At 43.5% G+C, this 20,120-nt stretch overlaps 1 protein-coding gene and 1 pseudogene across 1 annotated transcript in view; one reads left to right on the forward strand and one right to left on the reverse strand.

The window, feature by feature from the left end:
- The window catches only part of RABEP1 (rabaptin, RAB GTPase binding effector protein 1), an 847,425-nt gene that overhangs the window by 553,454 nt on the left and 273,851 nt on the right, over positions 1 to 20,120 (forward strand). The gene's annotated exons all lie outside the window — the stretch shown is intronic.
- Positions 1,220 to 18,918, reverse strand: LOC126039363 (3 beta-hydroxysteroid dehydrogenase type 7-like; annotated as a pseudogene).

Raw genomic sequence — 20,120 nt, forward strand, 5'->3', positions numbered from 1 at the left:
AGTGAGGCCAAACCCAGATGGTCAGATACCCCCACCCCATCCATCAGCCCTGCTGTCTGTGCAAGTCTTTCAATTCTTTTAAAAACAGCTAAAGCAAAAGCAGTTGCAACACTTGAACTCCTGAGGAGAGGGTACCTGTCTCACAGACTTGCAGCTCCACCCAGTGGCTCCTTTTTGGCAAGATAAAACCAAGGTTTCAGAAGTACTAAAACCCGTTGAGGCCAACGTTGTTATACCGCGTCCATGCTTTGGCAACGTGCTTGAGAAATTGGGTGTACATTTCTTTGTCAAATTCGTAGCCATCTGTCATGGCTAATATTTGAATAATGGCAAAAAGACTGCAACGAGAATTTTTAGTGGCATAAAAAACCCAGCAATCTTACTACTCACTTTCTTAAAAACCTCCCAGCACAAATGGTAGGAAAAGAAAAAGTAGGGAACTGATAACTTACATGCTTCACCTTCCCAAATTCTCTATGAGCAGATTGCAAAAGTTTCCTCAAAATTTATTTGATATATGAAATTATCAATGAATTACCAGAGCAAATGATTTTTTTTATCTGTAAACTTATTTTGCAAAGAATTCTCTTGTAAGTGTGAATTTCAGAGAAGTTAATTTGGCAACTCACACCATACTGCTTTGATTCCTTCCTGGGTAATTACCATGACTAACAAGAAGCAAATTTTGATCATTTCTATCAAGGATGCCCTGCTGAAACTTGCTTTTTTCAGGAGGATTAGGACACGTGTAATTAAAAAAAGCTTTTATTTGTGCATGTGTACGCTTCTACTGTAGGAAAACTTGAGAGACAGGTATGTATTCACAGAACATGGAAGTGTGATACCAACAGAATTAATTTTAGATTTGAACCGGTATTGTAAAAATATACCATTCTTCCAAGCTCAAGCGAAAACTGAAATCTCTATTGTGCTTAAAGTAGGTTTACCAGTCTCTCTGTATGTCTTCAAAACAGAGGAGCTGATAAACTGAATCAAACCACAGTTTTTGTTGTGAATCTTCTGGAAGTGCCTGCCCCGTCTGTGTTAGGAAAATATCATCTGTGAAATACTGCTCCCGGATGGACTGTGTAGCTCCTGTGCTATGGAATGAGTTGAAATGACCTCTTCCTCCTGAAGTTCAGACATTATTTAGCATAAACGCAGCCCCTAAGGCCTTCACTGAAGTTGCTGTCTGCCAGTGTGGCGGCTGAACGTGGGCTTTAATTTGTTTTGCTTTGCTGCTAGAGCGCTGCGAGGTAAGAGAAGTTGAGTTACAAACTATATGAATCCCACCTCCAAGCTTGTAGACATCAGTTATCCAGCCATACGATTAGAAAGTCAGTCAACCTACACATTGTTAGCACAAGAGATTGGAAGTTTCTTTTTACAGGGATATTTCAAAACAGATATAATATTCCACATGTTAAAAATAACAGAAAGCATCTTGAAAAAGGCAGCTCTGGAAATGGGATTTTTTTTTTCTTTTATTAAACCCTAAAATAGAGCAAGAACTTGCTGGGATTTCCTTGTCTTCCCCAAAATTATCACTGAAGACCCTTTGAGCGTATGAGCCACGTACAGCCATGCCACCAGCTGCCCAAGGCCATGGCAAGGGAGAGGTCCATTTGCTGAGTATGGAAAGAGACGGAGGCTTGTCAGGCTGTGGAACAAAACTGGTTAACTAATTTTATCAAAAAGGTGTTTGCTGCGCACAATCTCTCGTCTGAACCTGTCTCTCTCGTTCTCACAAGTGATCCCCGTGCTCTGGTGGCACTGTGAGAATGAGCGAGGCCAGCAAGCCCTGCATCTGTGCGCGCATAACTGGTGTGATAAGCTCTGTCCTTGCCCCAGACGTGCTGCTTGGTTCTTCTTTTCATGAAGTTGGGGAGATTCCAGGTTCCCTGCAGCTGCTCTCGACCGTCGTGCAGATCTGTGCTTGCTCTCTTTCCAGGTGGAGGGAGGTTTGTACCCAAAATGCCTGGAGGCTTTGTCGGTCTTGTAGGAGAAGATGGTGACTATCGTGTTCAGTAAAGCCAAGTTTAGGAAAGGCTGTGGCTTCCAGAAAGGGTACTGGATGACCTCGATTATCCTGTGCAATTGTATCACTAACCACATCTTCCAGTAAGGGATGTGTGAGCCTAGTCGCCCTGAGGGGTCCATAGAGGACAACAGCTGATGCCTGATCAGAAAAGCTTTTCGTGTTGGAGTGTCATCGTAGGAATAATACACTTGTCCTGCAAGTTCCTTGCTGCAAGAACATGCATCCATGCAATGTTCCCTGGAGAAATAGGAGGGGGAGCGAAGCAGGTATTCAGGAGGAGCTGAATTTTGCTGTTTGCTGTAGAATGAGTACCTTGGATCTGCCAGCTTCAGTGCTGTGAAGTAGGGAATGCACTCAACATGTTACTCAGCTGTACTGTAGAGAGACTGAGTAGTTAATCCAGACCTCCAAGATCCTTTAAACCTTTGGTCTCCCCTTTGAGCTGGACAATTAATGTGCCTTGTGATACTGGTTCATGTGAAGCGAAAGGGCAGTGTTTTGTAGTGAGAGCAGGATGAATGGGAGGCAGTGCTCAAGGGTTTTATTCCTGGCTCTGCTGTGAGCCTTTGAAGAAGTCACTTGATTTATCTAGGCCTGATTCTTCTCTAACAGCATTTTCAAACTATTGTTATCTGCACTTTTGGAAAAAGACATATAAGTGTGCTGCACAGAAATGACTAAAACCCTGCATGATTTAATGGTGAGTTTTACTCCTCTGAAGTGCATTCAACACCACAACAAACTCTTTCTATGGGTTTTGTGAGTAGTTTCTTGTGCTTGCTAAAATCAGTTACGTAGTACAGCCTTTTTTGCAAGGAATTTTACAAGTAGTATTAATTTAATTTCTTCTAATGAAGAAGGCATTAAGTGTCTTTTCAAACCAAAAACATTTTAAAAATATTGCCTGAATTTCTCTCTCTCTCTCCCCCATATATCCCTTGAAACGTTTACCTAGAAAAAGAAAGATTAGATCTCTATCGTTCTTTCTGCTGACTTTTTTTTTTTTTCCTTCAGTTTTCTAAACATTTTTCCTATGCTGAGGGGAAGAAAAAAAAGAAAACTCTTCCCAGGAGAAAGAGTAGAATGTAAACAACTGTTTTAAAAATTCTTTTAGCCAGTCTAAGTTTTGTGGTTATAAAAATATTTGTGCTCATTCACCATAGTCATCTCTCTGTCTTGGAAGATTATGGTTAAGCTGATGTGTAAAATCCCCTGTGACTAAACCAGCCTGGTAGCACCACATGCAAAGAGATCAGTCATTCACTCACCCATGTATGTCTAATTACACTCTGTGTTTTCAGGCTCCAGGTATTTCAACACACCATTCCTGGCTCTGGCAAGAGACTACAACTCTTGAAGAAACGTTGCTTTCTCCCCATACACTGCGTTTGCACGGATGATGCAGGTTGTGAGTTTGCCACTGTTGCTCAGCTGTAAAATCAGGGAGGGATATTAGCAAGTGATGGATTCAGAGATGAAATCTTCCACAGTGATATTGGGTTTGCCAGATAAAACCAAAACCCAGGAATATTGGGCTAGAGGAGTCAACGTTTGCAGAGGTACTCTGGACACTTAGGGCCTGGTTCGGGTCCCTAAAAATGCAAGGAGTGCCCAGTTTGATTTTTTTTTTTTCTTTTTTTTTAATAGCACACCTGCACCCACGTGGTACTCACTGAGAGAAGTTGGATGGAGGGTGCTAGTGGCATTAACTCTTCTGCGGTTGTGATGTATGAATGAGTATTTGCAACAACCAAGATCAGGTACCAGAAGCAGCCAGCTAAGCTGGCTGGCCTCAACTGTAACTGGGAGAGAGATGCTCCAGGCAGTGATTTAAGATGCAAGTCTTGTTTTTACATTCTGCTTCATCCTCTAGAACTCATCTGTCTGCTAACTGTACTGGGAGTCTAAAAAGCCTAGCCAGCTAACTTAGATAGGTGACTGACTCTGAGTACACTAACATTTTGATTCTTAAATCACTCGGGCACATCTGAAAATTACACCTTTATGCAGTACAAACTAGGTGAACCTGGTTTCTTAGGACCTAATTTAAGACAGCTCTCTCCAAAGTCACACTCCTGGTGGAGTTAAAGCACAGGCTCAAAGGGCAGCACCCTTTCATCTTGCGAGAGTTTGGCAGCTTCCTAACGATGTGGGAATATTAGGCTTTGGTAAGCTTAGGGCAACGTGGTTTATGCATCAAGTCAAGGGAGCACTTGGATACACGCTTAGATATGAGTTGTGGGGTCTTTCTAACCATCTCTCTCCTTCTACCCATCCTGTGCTGTAATACCAGGGGCACTACTATTGGCTTTTGTACCTTTTTTCCATTGGCTTCAAATACAAGTTTTTCTGCCATGGCCTTTGTCTTCCCATAAGGCAGCTCCACTTCCCCACTGTATTTGGTGTCCTCATTTCCTCTGAAATAGATTGTGAGAGACGGTGAGTGACCATGGAGTAGAGCACAGGGCTTGGAGACATTTATCACAGCGTGATTTACTCTGCAATCCCTGCTCTCCAGGGACTTACCACTGGCTGTGAGTTATATGAATCTGAGATCCTTGATGCAGTACGGGAGAAATAAAGCCTCAAGAAATACCAGGCAGTTCTGGGTGTTCATAGGCAGGTTTGCGTGTGGGTAGTGGTTTGATTTCTGAGAGCTGGATTTGTTTTTTGTTTAATAGTGTGATTGAAGGACATGATATCCTGGCAGGCAAATTAGAAGGCAGCGGAGTTACCTTTTTAAGCAATTCACAAGTGACTGAACAAGGTGGAACGAGCACAAGAAGATGGAGGGCGGGAAAATGAGAGCAATCCTACTTCATTTTTTCATTAGAACTCAAGAAAAGCCTCTCATGAGCCATAAACTAAAAGGAGAAGCTGCTGCTTAATTTTCTTACAGAGTTGGGAGACATTTGCTGGTGTTGTGATAGAGCTGCTAGTGATCTCCCAGAAGACATGCAATCAGCTGGTTTGTGCTGGGTTATTCCTTCAACTCTCCTAGCTAATTACACTCAAGGGGAAGAGCAAAGAAGTGGACCCACGATTAAGGGCAAGCAGGGCTCGCAGCCATGCTGGGGACACTTGGTTGCCACCATGGAAGACAACCCACTCCTCAGCCTCCTAACTTACAGCTGCAAGGAGGAAAACCCATGGGATCTAACATCTAACTGGCCTTACAGGCCCTGAAATAATTCCAAGGAGAACCAAGAAAGCAGCTCTATTCCCCACCAGGGCGCTGGTGTTTTGTCCCAGTGGTTCTAGATCAACATTAAACTGTGGCAGGATTCAGTTAAGCAGATTCAGCGGGCTCTGGAGAAGCTGGGGAGAGAAGAAACCTTGTTTGAAGCACTGGGAAGGACCATCCCTGAATACCATGTGGCCACTTGTTCTCCGTCTGCCAAGACTAGCATGAATAGGCGCTCACTCCCTCTGCATGCTGCAGGAGACTTTCTTCACATCTTTAAATTAATTTACTCAATATTTTGCTCTCCTAGAGAAACTCACTCTAGGCAAACACCAGACTCTGCCAGGCATGGGGTACCCACACACAGGGCAATGAAAAATTATCATGCTGCTTTGGCAGATGGGGCTCAGATGCACCTCTTGGAAGAGTTAAGTGGCCTGTGATGAGTTTATGCGGCAAATCTGCAGCAGAGATCTTTTCGTCAAACACGGGGCCTTGGGAGACCAAGCTCTGACTCGGGCTCCCTGTTTGACCTTGGGCATCTTGCTTACTCTTTTCTATGCTCAGCTCTTCATGTGTAAAACGTGGATAATACTATTGCCTTTCTCTTGCCTGTTCGACAGTCTAGTATCTCGTGTGTCAGATATCCCAGCTGAGATCAGGGCCTTCTTGTGCTACAGCAACAGAAATAAATTAGGAGCATCAGAAATACAGCCTCCTCGCACACCCTGGGCTTTTATCACAAAACCCTCCTCCCCTTCCCTGTGTTTACGGGTGATGAGCAAGAGACAAACCAGAAAACAAGCAAGACAAAAGATTGATTGTGCGTGGTTTGTTGCAAGCCCAAGAGAGGCCCAAGACAATTAGGGGGGTTATCTAGAAGTTCTAGTTTTAATTGCTTTCTTTTTTAAATCCAAATTTATTTTTTTTTTACCTTGCAAAGCTTTTAAAAAGCAGCAGCTTCACAAAGGGGCAAACCTGCCTGCTGTTCCTGGGCTGCAGAGCTCTGCTCATGTTTGCCTTCCCCCACCCCTTCTGAAGCTTGGTAGTAACAAAGAGCTCAGCATAATGCTCTTGCTTTTCAAAACGATCACAGATAACTGAACGCTAATAAGACTGGAGCAGCATTGTCAGAAGGTATCTCAGCGGTGGCTGTCTCGGAGGGATTGAGACTGACAGAGGCATTTTCTATTATTGTCGGATGCTGAGGTGTGAGCATTATCCCTGCACCCATCACCCTGTCCAGAGACTAATCATGCTTTGTCTGTGTCAATTCCCAAGCACGTAAAAGTGAGTTAAATAAAATTATACGAGGAATGATGGAGAAGGGGGACAGAGAAAAAGGCAGGCAGGCAGGATCATGGATCGTGAGGGAGAAGAGCAGAACAGATTGGGTGGGGACAGAGGAGGTGAGGAGGAAGGGGAAACCCACATCACCTGTGCTTTCAGTCTGGAAAACAGAGCCATATTACTTTGCTTTCCAGTCGTCACTGGGCTCCCTATTGAGACAGGTGGTGTAACTTTTAACTGGGGGGCTGAGCCTTCTCTCATTTTGCATTATGCAATTCCTTTAGTTTAAAATCAAAATCATTGGAGAATGAGGATCGCTTTCTTCCAGCATCATGGGAGAACCTGAGTGTGTTCTGCAAAATGAGTTAAAGGCTCTAGGTGGTGGTTTTGTTTGCATTTGTGGTGGGGAAGGATCGGGAGTTGGTGAGCAGAGGATGTTCATGTGTAGCTCCACAAGCACAGCCCAGATGGGTTTTTGCTTGCACCTGTTGGTGCCATCATTACAAGCCAAAGGACTGTCCTCTCAGGCAAGATTTGGGGTAGATTTTTCAAGACATCTATTCACATCTATCTCTTTAAGTTGCAGGACTAAAATACTAACAAGGATGTGCTGTATCTACATTCATTTCTAGAAATTATTTAGAGGTGCTGACGACCAAATTCCATAGTTTTTCAGTGACACAGAGCCTCTGGTGCTCACAGTCCCAAGTTGATTGAGGTTTGGTGCTCATGGATTTTTTTCATAAGCCAGACATTTATTCTACAGATGTGGGTGCTTAAACACTTCTCAAAACAACTAGGTTATGCCTTAGCTTACTTGTGAGTATGAAATTTAGGCTTATAGGTCACTTTAAGGTATGTCTTAAGCAGCCTTTTCTGGCTGGGCTCAGATTTCTAGAGCCAAATGACTGAAGCCAGCTGTGTCTAGACCAGCTGCCTATAGAGGCAAAACTTGACTTTAAGCCAGTTCCCCTTGCACACAAGTTTCCATGGTTTGAGCAGCCTGTATGGCTACAACCATGCTTGAAATCAGCAAGGAGCCTTACAATGGTACGTATCAGACTGCAACTATCTCTACTTGACTTCAAATTTAACCTAAAACTTCAGCTCCTGGTCTTCAGAAATATCAGCCCTGTTCTCAGGGCATCGCAAGTACTGTTGGCCCCATGAATACAGAAGGTATGCAGATGCTGAGTCCTGAGCAGGAGCGCCAGTTGATTGTGAAAGTCAGTTTGAGATATCAAAGATCTGTAAGCACGAAAACCCTCCAAATCGTAATTTTGACCACTGTCTTTGTATTGCTCCAAATCCCACCTTTGCCGCAGGAGGTTTTCTAAAGCTCTGCTTCTTCTGGGTCTGTGGCTCAGCCTCATAGGAGCCACATACAAAAGAGATGGGTCTAGCATAATGCCCGAAAGCGTAAAGTCCAGGAGTTAGGCCTCGTAAGCATATTGCCAGGAAAAAGGATTTGAGGGATAGAAGGGTGCAATTTACAGGTCAGATCCAGGTCACAGAAGACTATAACTACACATGAATACTGCAGGGCAACTTCTCGCCACATGCATCTGACCCCTAAGACTATGTAGCCAACTAACTTTCTTCTGAGATAGTGCTAAAATAGTCTGTATACGTCTGACCACATTTGATAATAGGAGCTGGGTACAGCCTTGCTAGCAGTTCGCTATGGAGCTGAGAAGTGGAGGGAGAGTGGGTTGGTAACAGTAGAGCATCACCTGCCCTTTGGATTGACTCAGTGTGAGGGGAGAGCAAAGACTCAGACCCAACAGCAGGATACTACTTGACCATATAACAAACCTGAAGCATCTGAGACCTTACCTGAAACTGATTTTAGGGCTTAGAGGAGCAGGGTTGTACATACAGGCGACAGCCTGGACGTGCAGTTGGGTCATGCATCTCTCAATGAACTCTTTCAATCGGTGGTATCCGCTAATGGTCAAGTTTAGGTTGGGAAGAGGTGTTGTACCTGAAAGTGAAAAGCAGCAAAGAAGAATTTTCAAGAAAGAGGAGAATAATAGACAGGAAGGGGAACACGTATCTTCTCCTTTGTAGGCACAGCAAAAATCTCCACCTGGTTGCAGTTTCATTGCTATTTAACCAGAAATCCAGAGTGACAGAGAAGATTTGCTTAGCCTTACCTGAACATGGGCTTATGCAATGTATTGGGTCCCACTGCAGCCATGGAGCTTGTGTAAACAACATATGTGATGTTCAGGACACAGCAGGCCCTTAACAGATTTTCAGTACCTGTGGGGCAGGTTAGGAAGGACAAACATTAACCACCTTGCTTTGATTCCTGTTGTGCAAATCAAAAGAGATTTCCTGGCTTGGGATTCTGACTTGGAACAGATCCATCTTTTCTTATGGCTGAAAATATGTAAAGCCACAGGTCGAGGCTGCAGTTCCTCAGGTATGTTTGCACAGGAATGGATGGTTTATCACACAAGAGTAGTAGTCACATCTATCGCTGTAATGTGGCTTAACCTTTGTGGCTATTGACAACTGACTTAACTTGGACTTAATAGTTGCCAACAAAAAGGAAGCTGACAACTCGGCAGAGCAAAACTCCACGTTTTCCATCTTTTTTTGATTCATGGGCAGACTGTCAAGTGGTGAATTGCAGCTTTCTGGCAAAAGGATTGGTGGTTTAGTTGCATGTATTGCTCTACAGAAGTTCTGCAGGATGACTATAGGGTGAAAATCATTGCAACAGACTCCCGATAGCTGCAGAATTTTGAATAAAATAGTGTGGGCAGCTTACAAACCCGCATGAAATCCAGGTGAATCTGAAGCATGGCTTGGTTTAAGAAAAGTTGTCCTGGCTGAACTCGTAGGTCAGTGTGTGTGGGTTTTGTTTGCTTGGGGTTTGGGGGGAAAGGGTAGGTTTAAATGATTTGAGACTCTTCCAGGGATGGTTTTTGCATTCATCGTGATTTTGATTCAAGTTGATTCTACGAGAACCTCCGTGACAACAGCAAAACCATGGTTGCATACTGAGGGGCTTCAAATCTGATAAGGCATATCTTAGAGGAAGCCACTCATAGGGTTGGTTTCTGGAAATCTCCATGCTATTTATACCTGGCTAATCAGGCTCTGCCCCTGAGCCTTGCTGTAGATCTTTTGTGAGGCAGGTTTGTGATGTCTCTGTTCTCTTTGTTGTTAAGGCCATAATCTGAAATTACCAAGGAAATCCCGAGTTTAGGATAATTTCAGAAGGCATGAATCAATATGAAGACCTGGTGGAAGAGAATCAATTTACTTCTCCATGAGCCTATTCCAATATGTAAAGTTAACTGAGAACCCCTGTTGAGAAACATTGCTGGAAACAGCTGCTTTAAAATCCATTCAGCTTAACAAAAAGCAGATTAAAAAGCCTTTAAGTAACTAGATGGAAAAAATAATTCTTGTAGAAGAGGGCTCTTCAATCTAGTCAACAAGACTATAACAGGATTCAGCAACCAGTGGTTGAAACAGAGGAGAGAATCAAAGCAGAAGACGTAAATTTTTGCCAGAAATGGTAATTAACCATAGCCACACTAATACTCTTCAGCATTGCTATGGCTTGCTGAAAGACATGATAGATAGCCCATTAACTTGCAGTCCTTAACTCTAGGCAACAAGTCTTTTGAAAAAGGCATAGGCCAATTTAGCCACAAATTGTTGGGCTTAAGGCAGTAATTGGATGAATTTCTGTGGCCTGAGTTACACAGCGGAGCCAGCTAAAGGATTATATAGTTGACCTATCCTGACCCTTTGGTTTTTTTCCATGAAGTCTACAGCAAGTATCAAATACAGTTCATTTTTATTCTTTTACCTGATATGTTTTTTTAATAGAAACCTTTAGACTAATCTCCCAATTCAAGATTTTGAGAAGTCCTGGTGAGTGTAGCAGCCTTATTTTAGGGAGGGCTACATGAAGCCATCCAAGGGGAGGTGGAAATGCAGAACAGTTTGTCTGAAAATAAGGCTCCTGTTAAGACATCTCAAACCGTGCTCCTCAAAGAGGCAGTCACGCTGGAAAAAAACTTTGCATGTGTGGTTTTCTGGGAATGTCGCAAACATCTGCAAGAGGTTTGGTTTGCTGAATAGGGGAGTTGCCCACTGTTCTCTGCTATCTGTAAAAACCTCACTACGCTAAAGTACCTTGCTCATAGCAAACAATGAAGAAGAAGATCTCACAAAGCCATTAAAAGGCAGCGGGAGCCCTCAGGCTCTCAGTATTCTCAGTACACATGCACAATACAGGCTCTTAAAAGCATCTGGTTTTGAAAACAACTACAGCAATGAAAAGAAGGATGGAATTTAAATGTTGCCCTTGAATGCATCAGCAAATAGTAGGAGCCCTAAGCAGTAATCGAGTTTGAGATATATATATAAAAAATATATAAAATCCCTTCCTTGTGCTTAACAACTATTTTAGTAGCTAACAGCCTGAGGTGCCATTGGAATTGCTGCTGTAATAGGGATTTCATTATTTTTATAGCCTGTGCTTATTTCCTAGATTTATGAACAAATTTTCTTTAAGCAGATCTTGCACCTAACATGAAATCAGCTCTTGGTGATAGGAAGAAAGTGTTGTGGAGCTCTCAGTTATATGTGGCTTGTAGACATGTAATAGTTGTGAACTCTGACTATAATTAAAATAACATGACTCCCTTAATAGCATGGATGCAGTTTAACTGGTGTAGTCTTGGACTGGTATATAGTGTAGATTTTTCTCCCTGGAAATCCCTGGGAAAGCTATAAGCTAACTAGAATAGGAATTAACTTTTAATTGCTGTCCTTGTCACATGCTAAACAGGTTCTTACCACTATAGGCATGTTCTGAATCACCTCAGTACCATTAATGAAAGTTAAACCCTTGACCAGAATAACTACATAATAACTAGGTCCAGATTTGACTTTCTAAGATGAAACTTTAGCACTGAAGAGGAGCAGCATGGCCTGTCCTGAGCAAGGACAGAGAGGCAAAGACAGATACTTCCCTGCTGAAAAGGAAAGGTCCCAGGCACCTTTCTCATCTTGTAGCAGTGGTGTGTGTGGAATTCAGGGGACAAGGGAGCACTAAATTAGAGAGGATATGCCTGTTTGTAGCCTCTTGTATGGCTACACCAAGGCATGTGAATTTAAGGCTGTATTTAATTGCCTGTTTTAAAGAGCTTACCCCCAACATTGCCAGCTCTCATTTCCCAAAAGGGCACACTGTTTCTGTAGTCTACAATAGCAGCTGTGTGAATAACCACGTGAACTCCCCGCATGGCAGCAAGGAGCAGATTGTAGTCTCAAATGTCTTCTTTCATCACTGTCACATGAGTGGTAGCTGAAGAAAAATAATATAACCAGAGGTGCAGGGGAAAAAAAGTACAAATCAGCATCCTCACCTTCTCACAGAATGAGGATCCTGCTTGGAAAGCTTTCTTCTCTGCAGGGCAAGCTGAAGCACACTATCTAACGACTGTGCCATTTGAATACATCACACTAGCGGAAAATACATCGCTATTTTTGAACCCCAAGAAGCCGGATCTACATCCGGTTTAATTCAGCACAGCACTTTGCCAGTTTGCATCAACTGTGGGTCAGAATAGCTATGTCTGTTGTTGCAAATCTCTAGCATGCATCCAAGGATAGTGCTGAGCGAGAGCAGGAGGCTGTTGGCCCAGAGCTGCAGCTGGTTACAGGACTTGCTCTAGTCCATGTGAATGAATGAAGCTGTGCTGGACAATTTTCTTCAGATGGAAGATTGTTAGAGCTTGCTGGGAATAACACCAGGCGAGTTCAAGGGACATTGCACGTTTAAATTGCAAATACTATAGATGGGAAGGGAAAATAATGTAACAGGTTAAAAAGTTTCATAGAAAATTCCTCCATTGAAGCCATTCAGAAGGAGAGGGGGGTGTCCCACCATCTCCCCCCCACCCCCCGCTTCTCCTTCAAAACAGCAGTTCCATATGTGGCTACTGTTAGCATCTACTGCTGATTTTCTTGCTTTGAAAAGTGTTGTAACATTTAAGTAGGATTTTTCCCTTTTTCCTTGTCTGTATTTGGGAATAAGCCAGCAAGAACCTGGGTTAGGAAACTGTACTTCTCAGGGATTTTGTAATAAGCCAGACAGCAGCGGCAGGATTGCTTTGGAAAGGAGACGTCTCCTCTGCCCTGGGCTGGCAGCTTCCTGGAGAGCCCCATGCAGCCAGAGATCCAGGTAGCGATTTCTGAAGGATCATACACATGAGCAGCTCAGGAAAGGGTGTGTGACTCCAGCTGTGGAAGTGAGATGATATGGAAACACCCAGTGAAAAACTACCGTGTCAAGGTGATAAAAGAACAGGGTTATTCCTCATGAACTCAAAGGGGGGACAAAATTCAAGGTAGAAGGTCAGCCAGCTGAGCATTTGCTAAGAAGCATGGGATGTAGGAAGAGGCAGAAGTTTTACAAAAGGGTCAAGCTGATTTCTTAACTTGCATAACCCAGATTTGGTGGACTAGCTCATAGGAATTTTAATATTAAATTAATTTAATATTAAAGCACAGAGTTGATTCAGTGAGACTAGAGGGGGGGGAAGAAAGAAGGCATTGTCCACATAGCAGAGGTAATACACTTGCCTGGAAGACTAGAGTGCAGAGAAGGATGCTCCTGTGGAAAGTCTTTGCTAGTGCTGAAAGGTAGAGCAGAACATCAGCAGCCTCATGATGGGATTTTGCTGCTACTTAGTGGTGAGGGAAAGCCTATAACCTGTCAGACTGAAGTGTTAAATAGTCTCTTTTGCATCACCTGTCTTAAGGCAGCTGGTGAAATTAAGACCAGCAAGAGAATGATGAGAGCTCAGCCAAAACCAGGGAGGATACAAGGCAACCATGAGAAATTTTCAGATTGATAAGGCCTGATGAGCTTTATCCAGGGCTACTAAAGAGGTGATAGATGTGACTGCACCTTTACTGCATTATCAGCTACTTTGGAGAACTTTTGGAGGCACTGGAAGACTGCAGTAGAGCAAATGAAACACCTGTGCTTAGAAAGAAGGTAAAGAAGAGCCAGGAAATTACACAACAGCTTGATTTCAACCCCAGGAAATTCAGGAACACACACTTAAACAATATGTGTGTGAGCACCTGTGGGATAATAAGGAGAATAGAAGCAGCTGACATGGATTTGTCAAGAACAAATCAAGTCAGATAAATCTCCTTTGTTCTTATGACAAGTTAACAGGCTATACGGATATTGTGGAACAGGTCCATGTCATCTATCTTGATTTTAGAGGGGCTTTGGCAACTCTGTGTCATTCTCATAAGCGAGTCAGTAAAACGTGGTTTAAGTAAGCCGCATTAGGGTGAGCACAAAGCTGGCTGAATTACAGTTCCCAGGGAATTGCCATCTGTGGTAGGTGGCTGCCCTGGGGCTCTCCAGGGCTTATTGCTGTATTTGAGTCTTTATTTTATTGTTTTCATCAAGAATCTGGCAGATTTGTTCATTAAATCAGCAGATAACATCAGACTGGGAGGGACTTGAAGTACACTGGAGGATTAGAATACGAGCTGAATGTAACTAATAGAATCTGGAGGGGAAAAAAAAAAAGGTGAAATTTGACAGGGACAAAGAGAAGTTGTTGGGTTTAGTAGGGAAGAGGCAGCAGGTCTTCATGAAAGAATTAAATTGGGCCAGGGCAGCTCAGGAGCTATTGCCTGTCAGCAGTGTCTTGCAAGTGTGAAAAAGGCATAATTGTGCTGACAGGTACAAATAGGAGAATAGTTCGCGGGACAGGAGAAATAAATCCATCAGCTTTACTCAGCATTGGGAAGGCCACAGCTGGCCTCTCTGTCCTAACCTTGGTGCCCCTCTTCCAGAAGAGAGCAACGCCAATGCCCTGAGACACAGAAACTGTGAGCTGCAGAGGCAAGAGGACCGCACGAGAGCTGTTTTAACCTAAAGAAGAAGAAAATAGTATGGAGTGGAAGGAGGTGGTTTTCAAATCGTGAAGGTTGTTGTGAAAAAATGACGGTATTACCTTGCTTATTCTACCTTTAAGGTTAGATGAGAAATCGAGGACTTAAATTGCAGATTAGACTGTACCAACAATAATGGCCTGACAGTGCAGAAATTGGCTGCCTGAGGTGGCCTGGGGACAGGATAGAAAAACATCTGTCGGGAAGGTCCGTGGCCAAGCTGGTTCTGCCTTGGAGTGAAAGCAACGTTGCGAAGGGAGCTGGGATGGCCTCTCAGGGCTGCTTCTGCCTCATTTTTCTGTGATTTGCTGCGGTGCTAGGCCACAGACCTCTTCTGGAGCAGGGATTATGGCAGCTCCTTAAGATTTAATCAGGTTTGGGTTTTTTTTTTTTTTTTCCAATCATGGGTTCTTTTAAAGGCAATGGGCTACCTGAAGCCTGGGAAACCAGTCTGGTGAGTTCATCTGCCTAGGGACAGGTTCCGATAGTGATATTTCCCTGGGAATCTTTTAACTTGCTTTAAGTGTATCTCCTTTCTATTGGTATCTCCTAATACATAGGAACTCCCTTATTGTGTTTTCCTCTCTCATTCCAAGCAGGCTGAAGGTTTGGGCAGTCAGAGAGAGGGGGACCCAGCCCACCATGAACCTCACAGAGCACCATGAGCTGCATTGGCTTGTTTTGCTTGGGTATTCTCAAATCCAGTAAGACGGGTTGGTTTTCCCCAACATATCTCACTGTAATCAACCCTGATGAAACATCAGAAGGTAGGTCTCAGAATATGATCAAATGGATTGATTTAGATGTCTTTGAGCATGGTTATTGAGACTCACCTCTTCCTTTTTTATGCACAGCACAGTAAGGCTACAATAGGTTTCTCTCAATTCTTTCAGTAATTTATTTCACAATATCTGCAGCAGATGCTGAGCTTGTCAGGGATTGCTGGTTATTTTTCTTAGAATTGGTAACTGGTTGGTGAGCAGTTCAGGAGCATGGTTTTTTGTCCCTTTGCTGTTAGACTGGTTGAGCAGAAGAAACTGGGTAGCCAAGTTCCCATGTCAGGTACTTGGTGTGCGTGTTGCTCCTTACAACTTATCCTCGAGTGGGGACTTAGATCCACCTTGTGATATATCTCTTGGGGTTACACACTATGGATCTTTTTTTTGCTTTGGTTTAGTCCTATGCTGAAAAACCTCTCTGAGTGGAAGTTATTCTTCATCCAGTCTGTTTAATCCAGGTTCCTACCCCATGCCTGTAACAGTGGAATCTCCAACATAATACCAGCTGTCTTGAAAGGGAGGGTTATGGCTGCTAAGTAGAAGCTGATGCCCTTTTCCTACCTGTGGTGAATTTTTCTACTTCTTCTCTTGCTACTGAATCAAAAACTCTGACTTCTTTGATGTAGTCTTGTTGAGACAACAGCTCTACGATCTTCTCCCCAATAAAACCACATCGTCCTGTCACCAGGTAGACCCAGGCTATATAAGTAGAGAGAATGTTGCTGCCAAGATCCTAACGTGCACTGTTAATCTTTCAGCCCCATGTGTTTTCTGAACTAAGTCTAAAGTTTAACTGTCATATAAAGTTGCTGGCTGAACATTAACTCCATCCAGTTATATATAAATCAGGTTTTCATTGGCAGTCACACAAGTGCTGCCACAGACATACCAGCGCTGCGTACAGACCAATTCTGGGCTCTCTGACTCAGCCTTTCCCTTCTACCACGGTAGCCCATGATCAGCGGGGCACCTCGAGATTGCCTTGGTATGTGGCTAGTCGCAGTCCAAAATTTTGATGCCAGAAGTTTTCTGCCCTGGACAGCCCTTTCCCACGGGCCGAGTTGTCAGTCGTTGTAACCTAGATCTCTCTGGGTGCTGCACAAAGATGGTGTGTCCTAGAGCTGTGCTTAGGGCAGCTGTCTTAGTGTGAAGCTACAAAGATCTTGATCCCATGCACTAGTGATTTTGTATAGATGGTGTATAGCAGGAGATCTAGCCAGTGCTGAGCTGTATTGTGCACAGTGCAGGCCGGGTCAGGAATGGTCATCTGTGACGTTATGATCACTGACTTAACAGTTTGATTATCCTAGTATGGCTCTTCTGAATTCTTCTTTGAGTTGGAATATACACACACACACTCTCTCTCTCTCTCATATTTAGAGGAAGAAAGTCCTCTCAATTTGAAAAATGTCTAGGAGTAAAAGCTCTACCACATCCTTTGGCAAATTGTTACAGTTGTTAATTATCATCATCATTAAAAGAGTGCACTGTTGTTTTTGGTCTGCCAGATAGTGGCTAATATACTTTTTCCTTGCTAGGCTGTGAAGGATGTGTGCTATCCAGTTTGTCATGTGGATTAAAAAAAAAAAAAAGGGGGGTGGGGGGGGTGGGGGGTTTGTCTAAGGGTGCTTGATCCTGTCCTAAGGTGGGGGGGCCTGCCCTCTGGCACAGCTGTTTCTCTGCCTCTCTTATAAAGAGTCTCAGAGATAACTAAGTCAGGCCTGATCAGCTACCAGTCTGTCTTTGATGGCAAGCAAATTATTTCCTTAAGTCTGCAAGTCAAGTATTTTCCAATCCATCTTTGAATCAGCTTGTCACTGGTTTTGGTGAACTGTAGACACACTGTCCTAAGAGAGGTAGCCGTGATAAATGGGGTAATGTAGTCTGCCTGCTTACTTTTTCTTTATAATATGTACAGCTTTCTGGCTATAGCGCTGCTTGGGAAGCTCAGTATTTGTTCCCATATGGGGATCACTGCTTTCCCCATCGCCAGTTCCCCAGTCTGTGAGCATGGCTTACAGATGCTCATTCAGGCTGCACTGGGGTGGGGGGTACTCCTGGTTAGCCCTTCCCTGGTCACAGACAACAGGCTGAAATGTGGAGAGCAATTCCAACTGCGTGAATGTAGAAAACAATATTGTCAGAGTCATTCTTACTATAGAGTTAATGCTTGTCTGTCTTTAAAAAGTAAGCTGTAGCATGTGGTTAATGAAGAGTTAAGGCAGTGTATTCAAAGAGTAACTGTGGTTTGTTTGCAAATATATATGTTTTCTTTTAATCGGCTCCTGCTAGAGGTTCAATCTGTTCAACTCTGCCATTGATTTTTCTTGTGCTGTGCTAAGCGTTAGGAAAAGCGCCGTTTCCCCTTGCTGTGATTACAATCAGTGGCCATAATGGCCCAGAGACCAACATAGGCCTGATGCTAATTTGGTGCTTGGCAGACCAGCACAGCCACAAACGTCCTGAGAAATTAATTTAGCCTTTTATCCAGCAACTCCCAATCTGTACAGTAGTGATTAACAGAACTGCCTTCCCTCAGAGGACTTTTTGCAAGGATAAATATATCAGAGTTGGAGGTGTTAGGACACAAAAACCAAGATAAATACACCCTGAGAGACCCAGAGAAGTGCTGCATGGGTATGTTTGGCATCAAGTAACCTTGAGTATGTCCTCATCAGTGATGCAAAAAGCTGTATGAAGCAGAGGCCTTGATGCTGTGGACGTTTCTCGGTGTTTACAAGACTTAGCCTTCGCTACAATATCGGTATCTGCATATCTGCAGTGTAATGTGATCGGTAGGGGGAAAAAAATTGGCTGCAATTTACATATCTCTTGTTTTCTTTAGGATATAAGAAACAAGTTCAGAACCCAGAACTGTCACATCTCTGACAGAAACAGCCCAGGTCCTCTCCTACAGCCAAGGCTCGTGCAGAGTAAAGCCTCCCTTTTCAAACAGATAGGTAGCTGCAGCTAAATGGATAGTTGTTCCCATCATAAGAAGGTTAAAAAAAAAAATCCTCTTCTAACAGTTTGAATTGTCACAAGAGGTGACGACTCTGGGAGTCTCCATAAGCCCAGAGGCAAATTCAGAGAAAGGGTAAGTAAGTGGGCAAATGCAGGCGCTTCTGGGGGAGGCAGATGCCCAGGAGGTACTGGGGGACTGCAGTGAGGGGACCCCGGGCAGCTGTTGTTGTCTTAGATGAGCTAACTTGACTTCCTTGAACTGCAGGGAAACTTATGAGGAAGTGAGGCAAGTTGCAAATAACAACAGATTTTAACTTATGCTCTTAAGCACTGCAGAATTCTCTCTCTGGCTCGTTCCCCGGTCGCACGGTCTGCTGCAGCCAACCCGTTCTCGGAGCACCCTAGCTCCGTGGAGGGAAAGCTGTGATCCCTGCATCTGTGCTGAGGTGAAACTCCTGCAGGAATAGGAGGGCTGTTCCTGCAGGAACAGTCTGCCATGTCCAGGTAGTGCCTTGCCCTGCAATGCAAAGCAAGATGCTCAAAGTTGACGTTGCTTGAAGGCTTACCTAGGCTGATTCGGGATTTAAATGCCTCAACCGTGAGGGCAGGATATGCCCCTGTGTTTGGTTGGCGTGGCTGGGAAGGCAGAGTAGTGACTAAGCGCATCCTTGAGGCAAATCTCAAACCTCGGAGATGGCAGTCATGCTTGCTGAAGCAGTCTAGCCATTATCTGCAGAACAGTCAGTCCCATCATGGGCAAGGAAATTGTCAGATTTGGCTTTAGTTCATGAAGGCCCTTTTTTGCCCCTCCACCCCCTGGAAGATGACCAGAAGCAGGGCCTATATGCACAATCTTTTTTGAGAGACCTGCAAACATGTAGTCAGAGAAAGTTGAGATGGCAGGAAAGAAAAAGAGATGCCCTAATTTCAGGATGCAGTTTGCTTGAACTTGCTCTGAACTTTGTAAATACAGGACACCTGACATCATATTCATTTACAGTATGTTTATTTCTCAGTGCATTACATGAAAGGTCTTTGGTATTTGTGGGTTCTTGAATACTGTTCCCACTCAGCTCTGTAAGAAAATGCTGAATACAAAACATTCCATATACAGTAACAAAACCCATAGCAAATAAAGAGAAATAGATATTTTGAACAATAACATAGCAATATGAAAACAGATAAGTAACCATGCAAGAGGCGGAACGAACAGGTTGTGTTTAAAACAAACATAAATGAGCCTGCCATAAATGAGTTCATTGTGTCAGATGAGATTTAGCCTTGCTCTAAGTTAAGAAATTACACATTTGCAAGATACTGCTTACAGCTGCCCTATAAAAGACCAAATGGTTGTAAAGCTTATTACAATGAGAGAAGCCGGGACCGTTTGCACACATACGAAACACACCGATATAAATTAAAAAATACTGTGTAAAATAACTACTGAAAAAGTTAACATTTCCTTCTATGGATGGGAATGTGCTTTGTGAACAACTATAGCACCTTTGAATTGCTTGGTTTCAATGCAATCACAGAAACGGTGAGTAGTGTAAACCCCTGTACCACCAAACACCAGAATGGAATGTAATCTCGAGTAAGACAGAAGCTGTAAACGTGGAGGAGAATGGATTTCCAATAAATTGTATTGAGAAGTAATTCCAGAAGCTGATTGTCTTTTAGAAGCCTTTGTCACAGTGGTCAGGTTCCTACATTAAAAGAGTTCATTACAGACACTGGGAGTGAACCCCAATCCCAGAGCCAAACTCTCAGAAAGGCACTTGTGAGCCATATGCTCTGCTCCACTAAAAGCAGCACCAGTCCGTGCTAGCTGAAGAGCTGGATCTGATTTTTATGGCCTGTTCCTGTGAAAGTTGATGGCAAAATTACTCTGGAGTTTGGCGGGAGC

The sequence above is a fragment of the Accipiter gentilis genome, chromosome 6 (assembly GCF_929443795.1).
Source record: "Accipiter gentilis chromosome 6, bAccGen1.1, whole genome shotgun sequence".
NCBI lineage: Eukaryota > Metazoa > Chordata > Aves > Accipitriformes > Accipitridae > Astur > Astur gentilis.